We start from the raw sequence: 12,573 nt of genomic DNA, 5'->3' as shown, positions 1-12,573 counted from the left end.
GAGGTGGGAGACATAAGCAGGATTGGGCCCATGAGCGATAGTTTTCCCACCCCTGATCTAACCCATTCCCCCCTCCCGTTTTTTAATCAAAGAGGAAACTGAGAGCCAGGGGGTGAAATAATCCCTCTTTGTACAACACTTCCCACCACCACCAGCAAGAACACAGCCAGTTCTTGATACTGCTGGATTGTTGACCCTTAATAAAGGATCCCTAGAGGTTCAGGCCCACAACTCAAACTGCCTACTTACTTTGCAAATATATAGTTTTGGTCCTGAGGGAAGTATGAATTTTTTTTTTTTAAGATTTTTTACTTATTTAATTGACAGAAACAGGGAGAGAGGGAACACAAGCAGGGGAGTGGCAGAGGGAGAGGGAGAAGCAGGCCTCCCGCGGAGCAGGGAGCCCACTGTGGGGCTCCATCCCAGGACCCTGGGATCCTGACCTGAGCCGAAGGCAGACGCTTAATGACTAAGCCAGCCAGGTGCCTTGGGAAGTATGAATTTAATTATTCAGTAAGTCATTAGGTGCCTACCACATTCCAGGCACTGTGTTTGAAACCGAGGATGTAAAATTCGCATGACAAAATACCAGCCCTCCATCAGTTCGGGCAGATAAGATGGCTGAATGGAAGGTACCACGTGGAGATCAGGAGTGGTTGTCTTAGGAGCACAGGAAGGCATTCCTCCCTCAGTATGTGGGATGCTTCTGTGGGTGTAGAAAGAAATCCACTCATTCATGGCACCTCCCACACTTGTGTTTTGGAAGCCACCACCAGACTAAAGAAAGGGGACAGAGACGTGGCTTCCTCCATACTTGCTTATTTTTTTCTGTGGGGACCGATACCTTCTGTACATCCTGTGTATGCATGGGTGGGTTATGAGATGAAAGGAACTAAGGTGAAAAAGGATAAAGACAGTTTATCTGGCTCTTGAGCCAGTTTATCTAGGCAGTGGCACTGAGACACAGATGAAAACATAAAAGATCAATCATAGAGCCTTTTAATATTTTTGAACTGGAAAGGATTTTACAGGTCACTTGGCAGATAATGAGCATGAGGCCCAGAGATGTCAAATTTCTTAGTGTGGGTCACACAGAATCTCAGAGTCATAAAGGCCCATAACAGGTTTAGTATAGCTATCCAAATAATAATAAAGAACAATAATCAGAGCCAACATTCTTGAAAGTTTTTTGACATGTAATACATATTACCTCATTTAATTCTGACGATAACTCAATGTAATAGGTAAGATTACCATCCCCATTTTACAGCTGAGGAAACTAAGCTTGAAGAGATTAAGTAAAATTTGTCTGAAATCACCCAGTCATTAAGTAGCAGAGCCAGGATTCAAGTACCAAGCTCAAGTGCTTAACCTGCTCAGAGCCCTTTACTCCCACTTAACTGTGACAACTGAATGGGAACTCAGTGGCTGAGGAGACGCATGCCAGGTCTGTGGATGTCTCATCCTTTCGCCAGATGTATATGCTAATATGCAGATGTGAGCCAGGAAAGCCTCTTGCTCTGAAGCTGTCTTTACAGTGGCACAGAACAGTTCTGAGAATTAATGTGCACAGAATTCTGTTTGAACATCAAAGTTCCCTTGAAGACGGGAGAGCCTGGTTGGTTTCCCTGCATCTGATGAAGTTTGTGGAGGCAACTGGAAGATTCTCTCTGCATGTGTTACCTTCTTCCTTTTGCACAAGCATTTAGATTTAAAATTGTAGTTTCAAACTGTAGTCTGAGGCATCCTGGGGTTTGTGGGCTAAAAAACTGAGGGATTCTGTAGGAAAAATTGGTCGTGGATTTGACTTTGATCCAAATGATGTCTAAAACAAATATCTTTGCTGCATTAATTTTTTAGATCTGACGGATAAGAATAACCAACTAATTAGATGTATGGTACCTTGTGATGCTTGTGGTGTTTTCTTGCCTTCTGGTAGAAGTTGAATGTTTTTCTCACCTGACAATGGTAATACATGGATTTGCTTGGAGTTTTTTTGTTTAAGTCAAAGACATTTTTACAGATTTGTAGAGGTAATTCTAAGAAAGCCCTCGTTACCTAGATCACTTCTTTATGTAAGGAACATTGTGAGTTTGTTTGCCATTCATTCATTGTAAGCAGTTTTTCTGTATGGCATAGGAAAGCCAAGGTTCTTAGATTTCAGCTCAGAAAGCTCTATCCTTTGAACCTAGGCCCCTGGGTTGGTATGTATAAGTCAATACACAGCATTATAAAATTGCTGCATATCACTTGGAGGAAGATCCAAATTAAATAAAGAAGGCTTTCATTAGGTCGTGAAAAAACAGATTTAGGCTATCTTGGTAAGAATCTTGAGGGATTTTGCAGAGGGAAGAAATGTAATGCAAGATGGTCTTCTCATTTGTAGGCGTTTGAGAAATCCCTTAAAATAGAGAAACACATGAATATTTGTTTTCTAACAGAAAATAATTCAAAGACCTGCCCATGTGTCTTGCCAAAGCTTTTTTTTCTTTTCAAGCCTCAGCCAACCCGCCAGAAGTTTTTTTCTGATTATATCAGGGAGAAACCTCACTTAGTGATTATGTGCTGTTAATACCTACCTTATTTTTTTTAAAGATTTTATTTATTTGAGAGAGAGAGCGCACGAGCACCCAAGCGGGGGGTGGGGGGCAGGGGGAGAAGGAGAAGCAGACTCCCCTCAGAGCAAGGAGCCCGACGCAGGACTTCACCCCAGGACCCTGAGATCATGACCTGAGCCAAAGGCAGGCACTTAACCCACTTACATTTCTTATCTATTAATGATTGTTTCTTTTAACTATACCAGGGCATATCGCTGGTTTACTGCAGCTTATACCTACTCCACTTCCCGCTTGAGCAGCAGTGATCACCTTCAGAAGGAAGAGTAGGAGGTAGACGATAGCTTAAAGAATGAGAAGGGTCTGTTCACTGCATGGTAGTGTGCTGTGTTACCAGATAAATATTCAGCGTCACCATGTTCTGGAGATAGGTGTGCATTTTTTTCTTTCTATCTTTTATTTTAAAAATTTCAAACAAGCAGATTAGTGAAAAGAACATTCAAAAACTCTTAGATCTATAAGTTGTTAACATTTTGCCACATAGGCTTTATTTTCCTCTCTATAGGCAGATTTACATTTGGGTAGGGGGGGCAAGACATCATGATACTTGGTTTCTAAATATACTCGTATTTCTCTCCAAAGTGTAAGGACATTCTTCTTCATAACCACAATAGCATTATCATGCCCTGGAAACTTAACATTGATTCTATAATATTGTCTAATACACAGTCTCTATTTAAATCTCACCTTCAGGGTGCCTGGGTGGCTCAGTTGGTTAAGCGACTGCCTTCGGCTCAGGTCATGATCCTGGAGTCCTGGGATCGAGTCCCGCATCGGGCTCCCTGCTCGGCAGGGAGTCTGCTTCTCCCTCTCCCACTCCCTGTTTGTGTTCCCTCTCTCGCTGTGTCTTTCTCTGTCAAATAAATAAATAAAATCTTTAAAAATAAATAAATAAATAAATAAATAAATAAATAAATCTCACCTTCAATCAGTTGCTTTTTTGCTGTATAACAAACTATGCCAAAACTTTGTGGTTTAAAACAACCACCATTTATTAATACTCATAATTCTGTGGGTCAACTGGTTGGTTCTTCTAATGGGGATCAGGCTCAGCTGATCTTTGGCTGGGGCTCTTCAATGTCTGCAGTCAGCTGCTGGATCCACTAGGGGCTGGCTGGTCTAAGTTGGCCTCAGTTTGGATGGCTTGTCTCTTCCCTAGAGGATCTCTTATCCTCCAGCAGGATAGCCCACACTTGCTTCCATGGCACTGAGGCAGATTCAAGAGAGAGTGGAAGTGTGCAAAATGTTTTGAGGCCTAGACTTGGAGCTAGCACAGCATAGCTTTTGTGTCAGTCTTTTGGCCGAAGCAAATCACAAGTTCTTGATGGGAGGAACTGCAAAGTCGTATTACTCAGGGGCATGGATACGGGGGAGTGAACAATTGCAGGCACTTTTGTAATCTATCATCCCCCTGTTGTCCAAATAATATTAATAGTAATAATGTTAATTTGATAATGCTAATAATATAATTGTTGATCTGTCTTCAAAGATCCAATCAAAGATTACACATTAAATTCAGTTGTTATGTAATCTTTAGTCTTTCTCTCTGTTCTTTAGTCTTTTTAATCTATGATTTTCCTTTTTTATATTTTATGAAATTGATATTTTTAAGATTCTAAGAGTATCTCACAACCTTATTTGTCTAGTTATTTCTCCATGATTATATGCAGGTTAAGCATTTTTGGCAAGAATTCTAAATAGCTGATTTTGTATACCTGCCATTGCTGTGTGAGGGGAAGCACATAATGTTAGTTTATCCCCATTGTTGGCCATGCTCAGTGCAATCACCTGGCTAACGTGGGGTCTGCCAGATTTTGCAATCATAAAGGTGCCATTTCCAGGAGATAGATTTGCTTAAGTCTGGTGCTAAAGTTCTCCCAAATATGTTAACATATATTTATTTTTTTAGATTTTATTTATTTATTTGAGAGAGAGAGTGCATGCATGAGCATACAGGGGAGGTGGGACGGGCAGAGGGAGAGAGAGAATCCCAAGGAGACTCCATACCTAGTGCAGAGTCCGATGGGGGGCTTGATTTCATGACCCTGAGATCATGACCTGAGCCAAAACCAAGAGCTGGTGCTCAACCAACTGAGCCACCCAGGTACCCCATCAACATTTATTTATTAGATACCTACTGCACATCTAGCCTTGCATTTAGTAGTGTGATGAATCTAAAAGAATTGCAAAGAATGTTGCCTGTCTGAAGGAATATGTAGTTTTCTTGAGGTTCAGTTACTCTTTTAAAAACTGACAAAAAGTATAGGAGTGGTGATTCTAAGTTAACTAATTTATAAAAACTTTTTATTGACATATATGTAGAGAAAAGTGTACTTGTAAGTGTAATAGCTTGATGATGTTTTCTTTTTTTTTTTTAAAGATTTTATTTATTTATTTGAGAGAGAGAATGAGATAGAGAGCATGAGAGGGGGGAGGGTCAGAGAGAGAGGCAGACTCCCTGCTGAGCAGGGAGCCCGATGTGGGACTTGATCCCGGGACTCCAGGATCATGACCTGAGCCGAAGGCAGTCGCTTAACCAAATGAGCCACCCAGGCGCCCCTTGATGATGTTTTCAAACTGAACACACCAATGTACCCAGCACCCAGATTAAGAAATGGAATATAGGGGCGCCTGGGTGGCTCAGTCAGTTAAGCATTCAACTCTTGATTTCAGCTCAGGTCATGATCTCAGGGTCTTAAGATCAAGTCCCATGTTGGGCTCCACACTGCGCGTGGAGTTTGCTTAAGATTCTCTGTCTTCCTCTCCCTTTGCCCCTCCCTCCCCCAAAGAAATGGAATATAAGCACATCTCAATAAGCCTGATTTTTTTTTAAAGATTTTTATTTATTTATTTTGAGAGAGAGAGAGAGCATGAGCAGATGGGAGGGGCAGAGGGAGATGGAGAAGCAGACGCCCTGCTGAGCAAGGAGCCCTATTCGGGACTCAGTCCCAGGACCCTGGGATCATGACCTGAGCCAAAGGCAGACGCTTAACTGACTGAGCCACCCAGGTGCCCATCAATAAGTCTGATTTTTAACTGTGTAGAACTATATCCAAATGATGGTTGACTTTTTCTATAGCAACTTATTTATGAGTGGCCCAAGGAAATCAATATCATTTTAAGCTTAAAATGGTGTTCCCTAACTTGATTGGTTTGGGGATCCGTCCAGCTTGATTCAGAGTAATTTTCACAGTGTCCATCCACGATAGTCTCTCCTCCTTCATTCCTGTCTCAGAACAGAAGATGACCTCTCCTTTCCCATGGGTAGCCTCTCCCCTGTGCATTCCATCCCACCCCTCTTGACTTCCTTGGGTCTGGTCTTTCTTTTTCTTCCTTGTGTCTCTTCCATGTATCATTGGTCTTTGGTTTCTCCTTTCCTTTTGATTCCTCTCTTTCTTTTTTATCACCAAACTTCTTAAAAAACAACCTCCTCTTCCTCTTTAAACCGTTCATCCAAATGCCCTTTGAGACTTGGTTTCTTTCCCCACAATTCTAGTGAAGTTCATAAGCAAACTCCTGGGTGTTAAGTCAGCCTTTTTTAAAGCCTTTGTTCTCTTAGATTTCTCCTTCCTATTGAAGTCTTTTTCATCTTTTCTGCGAGACTGTCTCCTCCCTTAGCTTCTATTTGTGTGCTCTTAGTTTTCAGCTACTACTCTGAGCACCCCTCTAACGTTGGACTCCCAAAGAAAGAACAGTAATTCTGGCTTCTTTTGGTATGTCTGAGAATGACATTTCTTAGGACCTTTCTTCATGGGTTATGGATCAATATCTGAATTTATCTATGACTGGAAGGTAATGGTTTTAATGGCAACCTCTCAATGAAATGAATGTAAATTCTGTGTAACCCTAGTTTCTTAATGCTGTGCCTGGTAAGAACTCAATGTGTGTTTGTTGGAATCATTTAATCATTCAGTTATTCATTTATATGTTCAATAAATATTTACTAAATGTCTAGTCAGTGAATTGATTGTTAAGTTCCACAGTAGGTTACATTTTTTAAATATCTAAACATCTATCTAAATATGTATTCTTTGTCTTTTTTTTTTTTCTTTTCATTTTGTTGACTTTTTTTTTTTTTCCAGTTGAGCAATTACTAACTATATGACTCTTAGGCAAGTTACTTAATCTCTAGAAATCTTTACTTTTTAAAACAGGGATAACGGGCGCCTGGGTGGCTCAGTTGGTTAAGCGACTGCCTTCGGCTCAGGTCATGATCCTGGAGTCCCTGGATCGAGTCCCGCATCGGGCTCCCTGCTCTGCAGGGAGTCTGCTTCTCCCTCTGACCCTCCCCCTTCTCGTGTGCTCTCTCTCATTCTCTCTCTCTCAAATAAATAAATAAAATCTTTAAAAAAAAAAAACAGGGATAACAACGGTATCTCCCTCCTGGGTTGTTGTAAAGATTAGGTGACAAAAAACGCACAAAGAGCACATAGCACATACTAGGATATAGCAATGACTCAATAAATGTTAGTTATCATTATTATTCTTGCTGTAATGGGTCAGTAGTGGACTTTGGTCCTCACAGCAAACATCCTGAATTAGGCATTAGTCTTCCCATTTTTCAGAGAGAGTAACGGAGACTCAAGAGGATTTAAATAACTTGCCACAGGTCACAGAGCTAATAAATTGCAGATCTGGGATATCTGATTCATATCTTGTGCCTTTTACAAAACTACACAAAAGTATACCAGTATATACTATACTTTCAGCATCTTGTAGGACACTTAGAAGTAAACTAGAGGTCACTTTATAGTAGCTGAAATAAGCTAATGTTCTCGTTTGCCTTCTAAAAGGTAGGGCATACCAAGGAAGTTTTGCCTGATTGGGGAAACTCCAGCCCTAATGGTCAGATTAACAAAGATTGTGTCTTAAAATCACAGGATCCTAGGGGTTAGAAAGATTTTAGGCTTAGAAGGAATTGCCCACCTGATTATTGAATTTTCTTGCTAACCGTCCAGCCAAGGGGTCATTTGATTTATTCTTTAACATTTCCAATGACAGGGAAGTCATTGTCACTTGGAGGCAGCTCATTTCCCTTTCCACAACTCTGTCTTTCTCCATCCAACATCCATCTGAGCTTCTCCTGTGTCTGCCTTCCACCCACAGGTCCCAGCTTGGTTGTGGATGGCCACATGAAGTACGTGGAACCCCTGTTTCTTAGATCAACCTTTCAGGTTCTTCCTGTTTATTCTCCATTTTCATTCCCAGCAGCTCTTCACCAGGTTGAGCAGCTTCAAGCCTTTAATTTACAGCTTCCCCAGAAAAAACACAACTGGGTCTACTCTTTTTTCTTGGTGTAAAAGAGAATAAAATGCATGGCTATCTCATGAGCATTTTGCTTTTCCTTCAGTCTTTCTCATTATATTTGTAGTACCACCGTCCACCCAGTTGGTCAAGCTAGGAACCTAAGAGTTTGTTCCCTCACTATTTACATACAGTCCATCAGCTACTCTTTTCAGTCCTATCTCCAAATATAAAATCCATCTCTTCTACCATCACCCTGGTCTAAGCCACCATCATCTCTCCCCTGATTCCTAACTCCGGACCCCTCCTTGCACACAGCAAGCAGAATTCTCTCTTTAAAGCACAAATTCCGGGGGCGCCTGGGTGGCTCAGTTGGTTAAGCGACTGCCTTCGGCTCAGGTCATGATCCTGGAGTCCCTGGATCGAGTCCCGCATCGGGCTCCCTGCTCGGCAGGGAGTCTGCTTCTCCCTCTCCCACTCCCCCTGCTTGTGTTCCCTCTCTCGCTGTGTCTTTCTCTGTCAAATAAATAAATAAAATCTTTAAAACAAAACAAAACAAAACAAAAGCACAAATTCCGGGTGTCTGGGTGGCTCCATGGGTTAAGTGTCTGAGTCTTGATCTCAGCTCACGTCTTGCTCTCAGGGTTGTGAGTTCAAGCCTTGCCTTGGGCTCCACATTGGGCGTGGAGCCTACTTAAAAACAAAAAATCAAAATCAAAAGCACAAATCAGATCATGTCAGTCCCCTAATTAAAACTCTTCTTTGATTTCTCATTGCCCTTACAACAAAATCGAGACTCTTTTCTGTGGTCAACAAGGCCCTGCGTCATCTCAAATATTCTTTCTTCCCTGTTATTCATTCAGCCTTGGTCCCTGGTGGCCTTTATGTTCTCTAGACATGACAAGCCTTTTCCTGCAGCCAGCCCTCCTACTTCTTGTAACTTCTGCCTGATCTTTCAGGTCTCAGCTCAAATACCACTTCCTCAGAGAAGCCTGCTCTGATCACTCATCAAAGGCCCTAATCTCATTATTTTGTACCTGTCTTTCAGATCTGCGCTGCCTCTCTTAAGAGCATAAGTTCTTTAGTGACTGGACACAGGCTATCATGTTAGCAACCATATTTTCTGTATGTGGCATAGTAGGTGCCCATAGAAGGTGCTCAATAAATAGCTGCAGAATAAATAAATAGCTCATGATTGACTAGGTATAAGGGTGTTGGAGTCATATTAAAAATAGATTCAATTCTGAAGTTGCCATTTCCTGTGTGATTTTGGGCAAATTATGTTACCTCTCTGGACTTCAGATGCCTTATCTGTACAAAAGTAATCCTATCAAGAAAAAAAAAAGCAGTCCTATCTACCTCATGAAATGTTGTGAATATTTTCTTTGGATGTTGTATGAATTAAGATATTGGCTGCGAGTGCACCTGCCATGGTACCTGGCACAGTTTCTGTGGTGTGCCTGGGAGTGCATGACCCATAAGCCTGGGTGTATCATGCCTGCATCTTCTCTCAGGTAACGCTTGCCTGGCTGGGAAGACAGTTCTAACCCTGGATATCAGCTGTTGTGCTGCGTGATGTTCAGTCTGATAACCCAGAGGTGCCAGGGCCAGAGCCTTCACTGGGGTGCTGAACACAGACCCCAAAACCCTAAACGATCAAACCTGACATTGTGTGGCCCATTTCTTGTCAAGATGGATTGGGGTGCTCTGTCTAGACAGTCATCTCCTTTGGGAAATCACGGTTGCTCTAAGAGGAGGCACATGGTCTCCTGTTAAGAATACAAAATAGGCCTGTGAGCTGTTGGGGAGGGGAGGAGTTGCCGTGAGGTGGGTGGGCCGGTGCAGCAGAGCCTGCAGAAAGGAGCTGTCAGCTTCTGTACTCACAGGCATCTGGGGATCATTGCTGGGAGCCTTCTCCTTCACCCATGCAGTGTCAACAGAGCCCCCCAGTCCATAGGAAGGTACAGATGTCACTGTCAGCCGTCCCAGAGCCAGTGACTCTGTGTCCCCACTGAGGAGTGCTCAGATGACTTGAAAGGTAACCCTGGAATGGGGATAGCCTGCTGGGAAGGGGGGCTGAAGTCTTCGTGCAACTTGTTTGGTCGGTACGATGACCTACGTGATTCTCCTGTCAGTTGTTAAGAGTGAGTATTCTAACATGGGGCTCTAGAATTAGATAGACCTGGTTCAAATCCTGGCAATGTCATGACCTTGGCTGAGTTACTTGACCTCTTGCCTTAGCTTCCCCATCTAAAATGGGGATAATAAGGACTCCCTATCTTATCTGGTCACTGTGAGGTTTAGGTGATCTAGTACATGCAGAAATCTTAGTTAAGTTCCAGGCACAACTGATGTTCAGAAATGATTGTTCTCTTTATTAGGCAGGACAGGTTGGAATTTTGAGTTTATTCCTGAGGAGCCTCACCCATCTTGAACTTTGGGCCTTGATTCTCTGTTTGCCAGCTAGGTCCCTGGGACAACTTGTCTAACCTCTCTGTGTCAGTGTTTTTATCTCTTACATGCAGTTTATAATTCCCACCTCATAGTGAAGGTTCCATGAGATCAAAGTGCCTGACATATGTGTGAGCACATTGTAAGTGCTCACAATACTCATTTCTTCCACCTTTGGTTATGGAGTATCTGAAATACGGTCCCTTTAAGCTTGTTAAGATTCCTCACTAGCCTTGTATGCAGCTGTGTTCAGACAGCTTTGGCAGAAGGAAAGGCTTTTTTTTTTTTTTTAAATAGACTGTTTCATAATCTGTTGGCTCAGATCTGTTGCTGCTGCACCGTGTGCTTCTCAGGGTCCCTGGGTCCTCCTGCAATCAGCGTGTACCTTGCCTCTCACCTAAACGACCCTGGAAAGTGACTGCCTTGGAAGATGTTGCTGAATGCAGAATGGATTTTCCTCCCTGCTCTTTGGGGTGAAATTGGCTCAGGGATTCTAGGCTGCAGGGAGGAAGGGCTGTCGGGCCTGGACTGCAGTTGGACTTAGTGGCCAAGAGTTTTCTGGTTTTCATTAAAATTCTCTGGCTGTCTTTCAGGATTGCTCATTGGATATGACTACATTGGAGGTGGTTGTGCTGTTTTCTTGACTACACACACCCAGCAAATCACAGTGGCCCTGAGGATGAGAGAAAATTGAAGGTGGAGATCAGGCTGGCTCAAGGGTCTTGCTCAGCAGTCTTTGTGATAAGGCCCCCTTGTCTACAACTGCATATCATTAGTTTTACAAACTCTTCGATACAGATGGGGAAGCAGGCATAGCCAAGCTGGGAATGGGGTGCAGAAAGAATCCTCTCACACCTTACTCTTGATGACAGACTTGCTCTTCAGGGCAGATAGAAGTTTCCTGGCAGCTGTCAGAGGGTCCCCCAAATGTGACATCAATGACTGAAATCAGTCTGATCTAATCATTTTTCCTGAGGTGCTTATGCCCAAGGGGATGGGGGTTGAGTGGCAGTTCTCTGAGGGTGACAGACTGACATAAAGAAGATTCTGTTTTTTGGGGCACCTGGGTGGCTCAGTCGTTAAGCGTCTGCCTTCGGCTCAGGTCATGATCCCAGGGTCCTGGGATCGAGTCCCACATCGGGCTCCCTGTCGGCAGGAAGCCTGCTTCTCGCTCTCCCACTCCCCCTGCTTGTGTTCCTGCTCTCGCTATCTCTCTCTCTGTCAAATAAATAAATAAAATCTTTAAAAAAAAAAAAAGATTCTGTTTTTTAAGAGTTAATTGCTGGTAGTTGAAATCTCACTTGAGATTAGAATTTGAATCTGAAAATCTGGTTTCAAATGATGACTCTGCTATTGACTTGCTTTGTGATCTCGGGCCACTTACTTCCGCGGGATACATTATGTAAAGCTTGTGGCATATCATATGGTCTCAGTAAGTGGTAGATGTTGGTATAAAGTGTGCTAGATTTGACCTGTCACTCCAGCTCACCAAGATGTATCCCAGTTCTGTCATCTAAAACATTTGTTCTACATCCCTCCCAGCTTTGTGTCACTTAAGAATTCGAGGCAAATGTGTTCCCTAGGGCAAGCTGACTCTTCTTTCACTGGAAAAATACATCAAAACCATATTATTATGTTTCCCAGTGAGACGCTTACAACGTTGGATATGTCATCTCTAGGTAACTTAGTAGAAACAAAAAAGGATTTTTTTCTGTCATTCTTGATGGATAGATTGTGAGAGGGCCATTTTAATTGATCTTGGGTATAAATGCCGTAGCCTCCCAAGAGAGCATGACTAAGGCAGCCATTTGCCTTCATCGTAAACTCTGTTTCCAGTCTTTTCTCCTTTTCTCTACTCTTCAAACCCTGTGTTCTAGCCAGACTGGACTACTCACAAAAAAAATAATCACTATGGAACATATCATGTATACCAAAAAGTGTTCTGAAGTGGACTTACAGCTTGAAGAACAATAAAATGAGAATTGTGCATCCACCATTCAGCTTATAAAATTGAATATTATTGGTTCCTCAAATGCTGCTTTTGTATCTTCCGCCCCCAAATCATGTCCCCTTCTCTCCTTGACAGAGTCAGTGTTTATCCTGACTTTTGTGTTGATCATTCCCTTACTTTTTTTTATGATTAACCACACACATTTATATTACTAAACTGTATACTGGTTAGTTTTTTAAAATAAGGAGCAAGTACAAATCTAGCAAGCTTTGTGAGCAAAGGGTGGTAGTGCCACTACTAGGTTTAAAAATC

The 12,573-nt window shown here is 42.4% G+C and overlaps 1 protein-coding gene across 2 annotated transcripts in view; it reads left to right on the top strand.

Moving 5' to 3' along the window:
- The window catches only part of RAB30 (RAB30, member RAS oncogene family), an 82,274-nt gene that overhangs the window by 24,715 nt on the left and 44,986 nt on the right, over window positions 1–12,573 (top strand). The window contains exon 1 of one of the 2 annotated variants that reach the window (XM_034995400.1): window positions 10,593–11,006. The exons of the other annotated variant lie outside the window; for it this stretch is intronic. The gene's annotated coding sequence lies outside the window, so the exon portion shown is untranslated. Of the gene's footprint in view, window positions 1–10,592; window positions 11,007–12,573 lie in introns of those variants that run through there. 2 annotated transcript variants of the gene reach the window in all.

The sequence above is a fragment of the Mirounga leonina genome, unplaced genomic scaffold (genome assembly GCF_011800145.1).
Source record: "Mirounga leonina isolate KUSES-001 unplaced genomic scaffold, KU_Mleo_1.0 Mir_92, whole genome shotgun sequence".
Classification (NCBI taxonomy): Eukaryota; Metazoa; Chordata; class Mammalia; order Carnivora; family Phocidae; genus Mirounga; species Mirounga leonina.
Note: the sequence above shows the minus strand (reverse complement) of the source record. Positions and strands in the feature narration are given on the sequence as shown.